Source organism: Canis lupus, chromosome 26, assembly GCF_048164855.1.
Source record: "Canis lupus baileyi chromosome 26, mCanLup2.hap1, whole genome shotgun sequence".
Lineage (NCBI taxonomy): Eukaryota > Metazoa > Chordata > Mammalia > Carnivora > Canidae > Canis > Canis lupus.
Window position 1 is genome coordinate 11,417,243 of NC_132863.1, and position 12,215 is coordinate 11,429,457.

Here is a 12,215-nt window from a genome sequence, read left to right on the forward strand (position 1 = left end):
GGAACCATCTTTCATTGGGAGAACATGTCTATTCAACGCACACTTCGTTCAGGGCAGTCAATGCTGGGAAATTGGGAAAGGCTCATTTTATATTATAAAGGCCAGAGAATGAATCTCTTATGCAGGGGACTTGTTTTTGGCTAACCTTACCCTGGGCAGGAGGAGGAAAAATCAACCACATAGGTGACTGGGGGGACGTTGGGCCATGATCCAAAGACTTAATCATAGTAAATATCTTTTCAGTAGGTCTAGGAGTGGTAGGTCATTGGGCTGAAATAGTGCAGCCATTGCTTAAAGGATAGCTGGAGTTCTTCTTTAGAAGCTGGAATTCTCGAAGATTTAGAATTAAAGACGTTCTTCACTTGGATTCTGAGACACTTAATGCTTCTGGTTTTCCTCATACTTCCCTCATTTCTTCTTCTCAGTATCCTTTTATGGTTTCTCTTCTCTCCCGCTGAACATTGGTGGTCCTGGGGCTTGGTTCTCAGCCCTTTTTTCTCTGTAGATGATTTTATCTAGTCTTATGGCCATAAGTATTGTGCCCCCAAATCTCCAGCCTGAACGCACCTAAACTGCACACTGCTGACCTGGTATGTCCACTGTGACTCCTAACAAAGCATTTCATAATATGTCCAACACAGAACACTTAGTTTCTATCTCCCCATCCCCTGACCCCCAGGCTTGCTCCTTCCCCGGAATTCACCATTTCAACAATATTGATGTTTACTCAGTGGCTCATGTGCAAAATCTACAAGTTGCCTTTGAGTTCTCTCTTTTCCTCCTCTGTGCAATGCACACCCTGAGCTATAGCATGAGGAGCTGGCTGACTCAGAAAGATGCCTCCTAATCTGGTCTTGGAAGATGCAGTAGGTAGGGCACCTGATGAACAGCAAACTACTCCATGTCACTTCCAAGTTATTTTTTCTCTCAGTGGGCACAGATATTTCAGTGGAGATAACCATTTGGCCCATCTCAGGGGTCAAATATGTAGACTTCAAATCCAGGGTCTTTGTTTACAAAAGTAGGAGTCTCAGTCCAGCTCATAAGCCAATGGACAGGAGCACCGGGCAAGCTGCTGTGCATCAGGTGGACCTTTGCTACCTGTCCATCTTTGGCCACTACAAGCGCAAAAGATGGGAGGAGAACTACCAAAACTAAATCAGTACCTGCCCCTCTCCCAATGGCCATGGCACTATTTATCTCCATCTCCTGGCATCTTTCCTTCTCTAAGGAATTTCTTCCCTTCCTAACCTTGCTTCACTCCTCAGCTTAGTGCCATTGAGAAAACATGGCTTGTCCGCCCTCCACAGATCCCAGGCCAGCACTTTCATATTTCTTACTTCATTTTTCATAATCAAACATGTTATAATGAAGAAATGGAATTCTTTGTTGAAATTATGGTGAAAAACATTTCTTTATTACTGGAACTACAAAAGTAATACTTGATTTACTAGACAAGGTTTTAAAAAATCAGACAAGGATTAAAGTGAAGTTCCTTTATAATCCCATCACTGAGAAGTAATCACAACACTTAACATTTCAAAGTGTTTTCCTTCCACCTTTTTTTTTTTTAGTGAATTTATATTTGGAAGAAAAAAAATATACCAAATTTTATCTGGAATTGGACCTTTTTCATGAGTTATTATACACAAACCTCCTCATAGGAAGAAACTGGCATTCCTGATAAATGCAGAAGCAATTTTCTGATGAATTCTTTCTTTTTGGGGGTAGGGGGGAGGGAGGATGAGAGAGAAAGGATCAGGGGCAGAGGGAGAGAGAAAATCTTAATGAAGCAGACTCCACGCCCAGTGTGATGCCTGAGGCAGGGCTTGATCTCATCCTGAGATCATGACCTGAGCAGAAATCAAGAGCCAGAACTTCACTGACTGAGCCACCCAGGCACCCCAATTTCCTGATGAATTCTGATGGGATTAAGATCATGTCTGAAAAACCAGTTACTCATCCTCCCAGGTGACTGTCCACTGACTGTCAGTTAAGATTCTAAAGATCTTTAACTAGACATTTCTTTCATTTGGTATCTAGTCTAACAATGATTAATTACTTAGCCATTTCTTCTCCCCACCAGAATTCTGTCAGTCTTTGGATTAGCCCGATGTATATAGTTCTTTTCTCTGCAGCAAGACTGACATAAAACTTTGACTCAATCAAATTTGGAGTAAAGTTCACCAATCTCATTGGAAAAAAATTTCTTCCACTCTCAGTTCATTTAAAAGAAAAAAAGATCAATTTCATGTAGTTAAAACTTATGTAGATAAAATAGACCCATTTCAAATGTACAGTTCAATGAATTTTGACAGACATATCTTCCTGTGTAACTGCCACCACAATCAAGATGCACATTTTTATCACCCCAAGAGGTTCCCTAATGCCCCTTTGCAGTCAGCCCCTCTTTACTTCTGGCTCTTAGTAACCATTATCTGTTTTCTGTTATTATCAATTAGTGGTGTTTTTTTTTTTCCTTTTATAGAATTTCATGTAAGTGGAATCGTGGTATATATTCATTTGCATCCAGCCTTTAGAATGTGTTTGAGAGCTGCATCCCTATTGTTGCATATAGCAGTAAGTTACCTATTGCCTCTGCTGTTTAGTGTTCCACTAGTGAATATGCTGCAATTTATTTATCTATTCTACTGTTGGTGAGAACCAAGTTGTTTTCAATTCGGGGCTATTAAGAATAGTGCTGTAGGGTGCCTGGGTGGCTCAGTCAGTTAAAAGTCTGACTCTTGATTTTAGCTCAGATCATGATCTCATGGTCATGGGATCGAGCCCTGCATCCGGTTCTGTGCTCAACTTGGAGTCTGCTGCTCTACCTGCTTGTGCTCTCTCTCAAATATATAAATAAAATCTTTTAAAAAAAGAATAGTGCTGCTAAGGATATTCATATTTAAGTCTTTGTGTAGGTGTATGTTTCATTTCTCTTGGATAAATACTTAAGAGTGAAAATCCTGGGTTATATGGTATTTTACATTTATATAAAAATATAAATATAAGATATTGCCAGACTTTTTTAGAGTGGTTAAGATCTTCCATTTTTACCATGACTGCTTCTTACCAGGAAAAAGGGAGTTTAACAGTGAAAAACATGGATATGTTATTTTTTCTCTTTGGTTCTCTTCCTTTTGAAATATATTTGTCTTTCTTTTTCTTTTCTGTGAAAGAGAAATAGCCAGAAGAAACAAAATGGTTATCTAATCCTGAAGATAAAGGAACTGAAGAGAATGCTAATGAATTCCTAACCTATTACCAGTGAATTTTTCCTTCAGCTTGCAAAATTGTCCTTCATACTACACTTGAGACCCAATTTTCAGACCTGGAGATTACTCATTCCTCCTAGCTCAGCCCAATGGACTAATCCTTTGCAGATTTCCCATAGTAGGCCTATTAAATGTTCCTTTGGCACCACATCCCTTCCTTTATAGCATTAGCACAATTTATAGTAATTTATATTTGTGGAATTCTTGATTAGTGTCTTTTTTCCTTACTTCATGAAATGAGGAACCAAGATTCTTTAACCCCCCCTGGCTCGTAGTAGGTCTCAAAAAAAATTTTTTTAAATGAATGCACAAATGAATGAAAGAAATGTAAAATAGGTTATCAGAACAAGACTGTGAAGCTAACAGTTGTGACAGTACACAAATGATTAAAATGCATGTATTTGTTGACTGCCAACTCCCTAAAAAGATCATAGCAGGACTCTGCTGATCAAACAAAGCTGTTTATTACTTACTGCAATAGAGGAGAACGCCACCTTGACAAAGCCTTAGTAGTAGCTTCAGAGGGAAAGGTCCAGGCAGGTATGTGTAGAGTTTTAGATCTGGTTTTGAGTGGTTTAAGACAGACCTTTCAATGTGGGGATTGCAAGCAGGCAAAGTTCACAGAAAAGTAAGAGTTCTATTTTTTTTTTTTTTTTTAAGATTTTGTTTATTTACTCATGAAAAACACAGAGAGAGAGAGGAAGAGAGAGAAGCAGACTCCACGCAAGGAGCCCAACGTGGGACTCAATTCCAGGACCCCAAGATCACACCCTGAGCTGAAGGCAGGCACTTTAATCGCTGAGCCACCGGGCATCCTGAAAAGTAAGGGTTCTAGAGCAAAGTATGCTTTGATAAGCAAGTAGATCTGTCCCACAGAACAACTTTTGGCCTGACAAAGGGGGCTGATTGAATAGTTCATTGTTTGAAAATAAGTATTTACTTACAGGAAGATCCTGGAGGAAACATTGAGGTTATTTACTGGACAAGAATTTCCTGGAACAAATAGTAAAGTCATGTTGATGTAGGCTTAGTCTGTGAGTTAAGTTATGAGGCTGCTGACACTCCCAAAACCCAGTTCTTTAAGACTAAGCAGAGAAAGGCAGATTACTTCTCTGACTTCTTTTTTTTTTTTTTTAATTTTTATTTATTTATGATAGTCACAGAGAGAGAGAGAGAGAGAGGCAGAGACATAGTCAGAGGGAGAAGCAGGCTCCATGCACCGGGAGCCCGATGTGGGATTCGATCCCGGGTCTCCAGGATCGCGCCCTGGGCCAAAGGCAGGCGCCAAACTGCTGCGCCACCCAGGGATCCCCACTTCTCTGACTTCTATATGCTGAATGAAGTGACTATTGCTTCACAATGATTGCTCATATTGTTGATTGTTAAATCTGGAAAAATCTGTAGGCATGACTGGAATACTAGCTACTGCATTCCCACCTCTTGAATTTAAGCCATAAAACTTCATATTATATAAAATACTTACTAACATCTCAACAGCAAGATACAGATTTGTGAGGCTTCTCTCTTTCTGCCCTTTCTCTGACTTTTCTTTATTTTTTGATTTATGATTGCTTTAGGAAATAAAACTTTAGTTTCCTGTCAAGAATCCAGTGGGAATAAAGAATGAGAGGAAGTACCAACAGCACATTGGTATAATAGCATATGATTCTAATGATGTCTCAACATTTAGGAAGCAGTAGTGGTTAAGGTATGAGCAAGGTTGTGCATGGTATCAACATAGCTATTTTGCTGCAAAGTGAGGAACAGCAAGCTCTCTATTAGACTTTTTGGGGATGGAGGATCTCCTTGATCAAGATAAACAAGACTGGAGCTTAGGAGGAAAGAGAGCAGAAAGAATTAGAGACGCATTCAAATGTAGCTGAGTTAAGTGGCCATCTCCCCACCAATCAGTTCCCTAGCCACATCATGAACCATTCACTTGGTCAAGATGGAAGACAGAGCCAGTCCATAAAGCATTCCAAAGGCACCATCATATTACACATAATTCGTGGCCAAGGCTTGACACACAGTGTTGAAGGAAGCATGCTAGGGCTTGTGCAATTCCCCAGCCACATGTATGGTGGGATAGGGTTGTAGGAAACTTTCTGGCCATGGAAAGTAAACATCTCACCTCCAAAAGGGCAGAGTCCTGCAAACACCATGAAACAAAGACTCAGTATTGTGAATTGAGCCAAGAATTTCCCAAAAGGGAGGGTGGAGCTGGGGCATGGCTTTCCTTCTCTTCCCTTGTGTAATATTGTCACATCATCTGGGGGTAGTGTGTGCAGAAGGGAGCCTTTAGAAAGTTGGCTTTACTATATTTATGGCTCCCCTCAGCAACTAAATCCTTGTTCTCTGATCTACAGCTTGGCAGCCATAATTTCTCTCTCCCTTTTTAAGTTGTTTTGTTTTTTTGTAAAGTATATGGACATAATTTAAAAATTAAAGAAGCCCCCAAAGAACAAGGACCTTACCACTTCCTACTGCCAAGTCCTGCTGCCTGAGACCTACCTGCTTTCAACTATTTTTTTTCCTAGTATTTATCTGTTTCCTTATACTTTTTTTCTGAATTATTCATTTTAAATCCTGTGTGTTGGGCAGCCCTGGTGGCTCAGCGGTTTAGTGCCGCCTTCAGCCCAGGGCGTGATCCTGGAGACCTGGGATTGAGTCCCACATCGAGCTCCCTGCATGGAGCCTGCTTCTCCCTCTGCCTGTGTCTCTCTCTCTCTCTCTCTCTCTATCTGTGTCTCTCATGAATAAATAAAATCTTAAAAAAAAAAAAAAAAACAACCCTGTGTGTTGACTTCCTGCAAAGGACACAGACTTTTGCACACTCTCTCCCCTTTCCTCTCTCCCTATTTTCATAATTCTGACACAATTTTTAATTAAATCAATTGCCACTATTCATGTTGTTATGGTTGCCAAATATGGTCTCCCCCAGAACCAAGTAGGGAATAATGATTATCTTTCTTGCCCAATGCTTCATTTTATTGTTGCTTTCCTCTTGCAGGGTTTTCTGGGTCCTACCTTAATTTTTCCCATCCAATCTGTCAACACCCACCCATTAATAGCTTTTCCAAAAGCTCAAATATGTCAGATAATTTATTCTACTTTCTTCCTGTATGGTCTTCCTGCGAAACCCCTGCATTCTCCTGTTTTGATGCAGTCTTTAGGGCTGCTGCATGGTTTTTATCCTGGAGTATTTTTTCACCATTGCCCTGTGACTTCCTCTTTGGGTTGCCTCATTTTTGGATCCCCACATCTCTCACTTTCTTGACTTACTCCCTCCTTTTGTAACATCATCTTCTCTAGTAGTTTCCTAAGATACAGCACATGGGAGGCACTAATTTTTTCAGTCCAGAGATGTGTCTGAAATGTCTTTATTCTTCCTCATACGATAATTTATAATTTGGCTGTATGTAGATTCCTGGTTGAAACTCAATTGCCTTACTGTCTTCTAGCACACTTATTGCTGTGACTAGCCCAATGCAAGTTTCATTTCCAATCCTTTGTAAGTGATGTTTTTTCTTCTTCTCTCTGGGATAGCTTTTAGGATATTCTCTTTATTTCCACAAGTCTCACAGTACTGGTCACTCAGCTGGCCTTTCATTCTCACGGCATGCTCTTGAATAATGGAATTTTTCTTTTATTGTTTCCTTAATAATTTATTTCCTCCTCCATTCTCTAAGTCTTTGGAATAACTATTATTTGGATATTGGATCTCCTACATTGATTCCCCAAGACTCTTATCAATCTTTATGAAAAATAGTTTTCTATTTGTTCTACTTCCTGAGAGGTTTCACCAATTTTATTTTCTGAGCCTTTTGATTTTTAAAAATTTTAGCCACCCTGTTTTAAATTATATAAGAGTTCTTATTATTTCCTTCATTATTTTTTATAGTTTCCTCTTCTTGTCTCATGGATGCAATATCTCTTTTCAATCTAAGGATATTAACTTTAGTGGGATTTTTATAGTTTTCTTCTGATCTCTACATTATCTCCTTGACCTTTGTGTTTTTCTCCCTAGTTCTTCATTTTGGCTTTTGGCTTTTATGTTAGGAGACATTCCTCAAATATTTGGTGGTCTTTGGCTCTCTGTTCCTATTTCTAGTGAAGTACTTAAGACATGATTGGAAGCTTTATATGCAAGAAAGGCTTCACAGTGGAGTCAGGCCAGTTGCTCTTTGGGAGGACTCCCAAATGTCAGTCAATTTCCCCATTGAAGAGTCTTCTAATTCTCTTACCAGAGGCTTGCCTAACTGCTGGGGCACTAGGGGTGCATAGCCCACTTCCTGGAGGTGTGGATGCCTGAGCCTGCTGTGAAAGCCACATTACCCAAAGTGCTGAGTGTGGCACTGGTGGTACATGAGTTGACTTCAGGGCGTGAATGGCTAAAATTTTTCCTTATCTGCTCTACTATGTGCTGGCAAGAATATAATTAGCACACCAAACCCATGGTGTCATGGATAAGATCACATAAAGCAAGCTAAGTAAATGAGAGTGAGTCATGTTCAAAGTATTAAGATCAATAATAGTATAGGAAGGATAGAGACAAGGCAAAATCTCAAGAAAGCAGTACTCAAATGATGGATGTTTGGGAGACACTGTAATAAAGAAAAGGAAGGTATCTTTTATTACATTAAAAGAGTGTAGAAAGGGGACTCCATGTGGAATTGATGGACAAAGCAAAGGAACAGAGATGTAAGGTAGGGAAATCACAAGTCCCTTTCTGTGTGTTTGGAGAGTGGTAAGAGGTGGTCAAGGGCTAGGTTATAAAGAACCATGAATTTTCCTAAGTATTATTTTATTTATTATTTATTTTTGATTTAAATTCAGTTAGCCAACATATCATAAGTGTTATATTAAAACATTGGTTTGATGGCTATACAGTGTCTGAGTCCAAGAGGCAGCATGGTTACTCATTGTGGCCAATCCAAGTCAAGTGAGTAAGTAATTATTTGCATTTGAATTATTTATGACAATTAAAAAAGGATATAGACTGATTTTCTGCTGTCACACAGGAAGCACTGATGTGTCTCCTGCTCCACCCCTCTAACCCCACCCAGCCCACATGCCCATCACTTCATTGGATGTAGTATCCTGAGTGAATGTGAATTTATTTTAACCCAAATCTCCAGAATCCTTAGCCACATTATAAAATGTTTAATGCATTCTTAATGAGTGTACGTGTGATAAATTTTGGATTTCTTATCAATGTAGATATTCCTGCATTTTCTTCATCTATACAAGTTAGATAAACTCTGGAATCCAACACAGCAATTCAAGTGTTCTGTAATTGCACTGTCCAATGCAATAGCTACTAAGTTGCATGTGACTGTTCAATAAAATAATTAAATAATTAAACTAGTTAAATTAAATAAATTCAGGGTCTCAAAATAACCACATTTCAAGTGCCTTCCGATGTCATGTGACAAGTGACTACAGTATGGCATATCAAGATATAGAAAATTTTTCTTAAAGATTTTATTTATTTACTTATAAAGTAAAGAGAGAGAGAGCACAAGCAGAGGGAGTAGCAGGCAGAGGGAGAATGGAGAGAAGCAGGCAGAGTAGCAGAGCAGGGAGAAGCAGACTCCCCGCTGAGCAGGGAGCCTAACGTGGGGCTCAATTCCAGGACCCTGGGATCATGATCTGAGCCAAAAGCAGATGCTTAACCCAGGCACCCCTCAAGATATAGAACCTTTTTATTACCAAAAATTCTCTTAGATAGCACTGTCCTGTGGTTACACAAAACCTATCCTTTTTCACTGAGATTTAATGGATATATAACATTATATTAGTTTCAGGTGTATAACATGACCATTACATATTTGTACAAAGCCTACTTTTAAATTTTAAAAAATCTTAAGATAAAAGTAACCACCACCACAATCATGATGCAGAACAGTTCCATAATTCCCCAAATTCCTTCATGGTACTCTTTTAGAGGCAACTCTCTTACCACCCCAAGTAATTACTAATCTATTGTCACTTCCTATAGTTTTACCATTTCAAGGATGTCGTGTAGATACAATCAAATAATATGTAATTTTTTTTTTTTTAAGTAGGCCCTTTGCCCAATGTGGAGCCCAACACAGGACTTGAACTTATGATTCCAAAATCAAGCTTGGAATCATGAGCTGAGATCAAAAATTGGATGCTTAACCAACTGAGCTATCCAGGTGCCCCAATATGTAACCTTTTGAGGCTAGCTTCTCCCACACAGGTTAGTGCCTTTAAGATATATCCAATTTGTTGCATGGACCCAAGTCTTCAGATCTGAATAATATTCCATTATATGGTGGTTTCACAATTTGTTAATCAACTTACTCACTGAAGGACATCTTGGTTGTTTCCATTTTTGGAGTTTATGAGTAAAGCTGCTGAAACATTTGTGATCAGGTTTCTGTGTGAATATAGATATTTATTTCTTTAAGATAAATATCCAGGAGTAGGGTTGTTGGGTCATATGGTAGGTATATGCTTAATTTTACAAGCAAACTTTTCCAGAGTGGCCATACTAAATTGCATTCCCAACAGCAGGTGTGTGAGACTTCCACTATCTCTGTATCGTTGTTAACCCTGGTATTGTCTTTTTTTTTTTTTTTTTTGCCATTATACGGTAGTATCTTGTATTAATTTGCAGTTCCTCAATGCCTTATTCTGTTTTGCTTATTTACTGTCTTTATATTTTCTTTGGAGAGAGGCCTATTCAAATCTTTTGCCTATTTTAAAATTAGATTGTTTGCTTTCATATTGTTGAGTTTTGAGAGTTATTTATATATTCAGGTTATAATTTCTTTGTCAGACACATGATTTGCAAATATTTCTTCCAGTCTGTACCCTTGTTTTACTTTCTTTCTTTTAAGAGTTATTTATATATTCAGGTTATAATTTCTTTGTCAGACACATGATTTGCAAATATTTCTTCCAGTCTGTACCCTTGTTTTATTTTCTTTCTTTTAATAGTGTCTTTTATGGAACAAAAATTTAAAATTTTTATGGTTCTGATTACTATTGCTTTATAATAAATCTTAAATTTAGATAGCATGATTTGTCCAAATTTATTCTTCTTCTTCAAAATTGTTTTGGCTGCTCTAGTTGCTTTTTTTTCCAAATGGATTTTATTTTATTTTTTTCAACTAGCTGCGTTCTTTTTTTTTTAATTATAAATTTATTTTTTATTGGTGTTCAATTTGCCAACATACAGAATAACACCCAGTGCTCATCCCGTCAAGTGCCCCCTCAGTGCCCATCACTCATTCACCCCCACCCCCCGCCCTCCTCCCCTTCCACTCCATATGGATTTTAGAGCCAGTGTTATTTTATCCCCCCCAAAAAATCCTACTGGTATTGGGATTGGAATTTAGTCAAATCCTTAGATCATTTGGGTCAAAAATTAACATCTTGACTATGTTGAATCTTCCCACTAATGGATGTGGTGTATCTTTTTTTTTTTTAAGGTTTTATTTATTTATTTGAGCTGGTAGGGGGAGGGGCAGGAGGAGAGGAACAAGCACTGAGCAGAGAGCTTGATGCAGGGCTCGATCCCAGGATCCTGATATTATGACCTCAGCTGAAGTCAGATGCTTAACCGACAGCCACCCAGATGCCCCTGTGGTGTATCTTTCTACGCATTTAGATTTTCATTGATTTCTTTCACTGCACATATTTTTTTCACTGCACATATTTTTTAGATTTCTACATAATTTTGTAATTTTGGAACTACTGTAAATCTTATTTTTTGATTTCTAATTGTTGATTACTAGTATAAAGTAGTATGATTGGGGTTTTTTTCTTTCTTTTTAAAATTTTGTTATATAATTTTTTTTAAGTAAACTCTACCCCTAATATGGGGCTCAAACTTATGACTCCAAGATCAAGAGTTACATGTTCTACCAACTGACCCAGCCAGGCCCCCCTGATTGATTGTTTTTAAATGTTGACCTTGTATCCTGTGACTTGATAAGCTCATTTATTAGTTCTAGATATTTTTTGTAGATTCTTTGCAAATTTCAATACATACTAACATATTACATGTGAATGAGCAGAATCTTCTTTTAAATATGAGGGTTTTGGCAAGAATCTTCTGAGGGATCAGCTAAAACTTTCAAGTCATGTAAAACAAAGCTGGGTTTTTTGATCCCTTTTTCTTTTTTTTTTTAAGATTTTATTTATTTATTCATGAGAGACAGAGAGAGAGAGAGAGAAAGAGAGAGAGAGAGAGGCAGAGACATAGACAGAGAAGCAGGCTCCATGCAGGGAGCCTGATGTGGGACTTGATCCCAGGACTCCAGGATCACCCCCTGGGCTGAAGGCAGACTCTTAACCACTGAGACACCCAGGCATTCTCTGATTCCTTTCTTTTTCTTTTCTATCTTTTTTTATTGAAATTACTTTTAGATTATCTGCATGCTTTCTATCTCATACCCCTAATCTTAAGAATAAATATTATCTCAATGAAATGATCTCATGGTAAGAGTGGCTTTGGTGACATAGTCTTTGTGAAACATTAATTATTAAAACCAAAACAAACTTTCCTAGATGTTCTCAAGGATATATAACTTCATACCCAGCGACCCCCTCAGATAAGTTATTCCATATAGTTACTTGGGGTAAATGTAGCATCTTTAGCACTAGTCCCTTGAAAGGTCTCTGGCACTAAACCACGGCTGGCATCTTCCAGACATAGAGTTCCATCATTTGTTTATAGGAAAATGGTCCACCCACCACTGGCTGACCCCTGCTGACCCCAGGATTTTTCAAACAGCTTAGCCCACACAAATGACAGGCTGAAGTTAACTGTACCGTGCTAATTAAGGACTGTCAAAAATACCAACTGGCAGGAGGTGGCAGGCCATGGGTATTTTGCACGTCAGTGTTGCTGGCTCTGGAATGATGCACTTGATCTGTTGTGGATCCAGAATTATCCCAAGGAAT

The 12,215-nt window shown here is 38.5% G+C and overlaps 1 protein-coding gene and 1 long non-coding RNA gene across 3 annotated transcripts in view; one reads left to right on the forward strand and one right to left on the reverse strand.

Annotated features, from left to right (window-relative positions):
* The window catches only part of LOC140618066 (uncharacterized), a 51,349-nt gene extending 47,511 nt beyond the window's left edge, over positions 1 to 3,838 (reverse strand). Inside the window, exon 1 of the long non-coding RNA XR_012018241.1 lies at positions 3,749 to 3,838. This is a non-coding gene — a long non-coding RNA (uncharacterized lncRNA). The remainder of the gene's footprint in view (positions 1 to 3,748) is intronic.
* Positions 1 to 12,215, forward strand: part of TASP1 (taspase 1) — a 315,899-nt gene that overhangs the window by 273,400 nt on the left and 30,284 nt on the right. The window contains exon 14 of one of the 2 annotated variants that reach the window (XR_012018238.1): positions 3,936 to 4,097. The exons of the other annotated variant lie outside the window; for it this stretch is intronic. The gene's annotated coding sequence lies outside the window, so the exon portion shown is untranslated. The remainder of the gene's footprint in view (positions 1 to 3,935; positions 4,098 to 12,215) is intronic. 2 annotated transcript variants of the gene reach the window in all.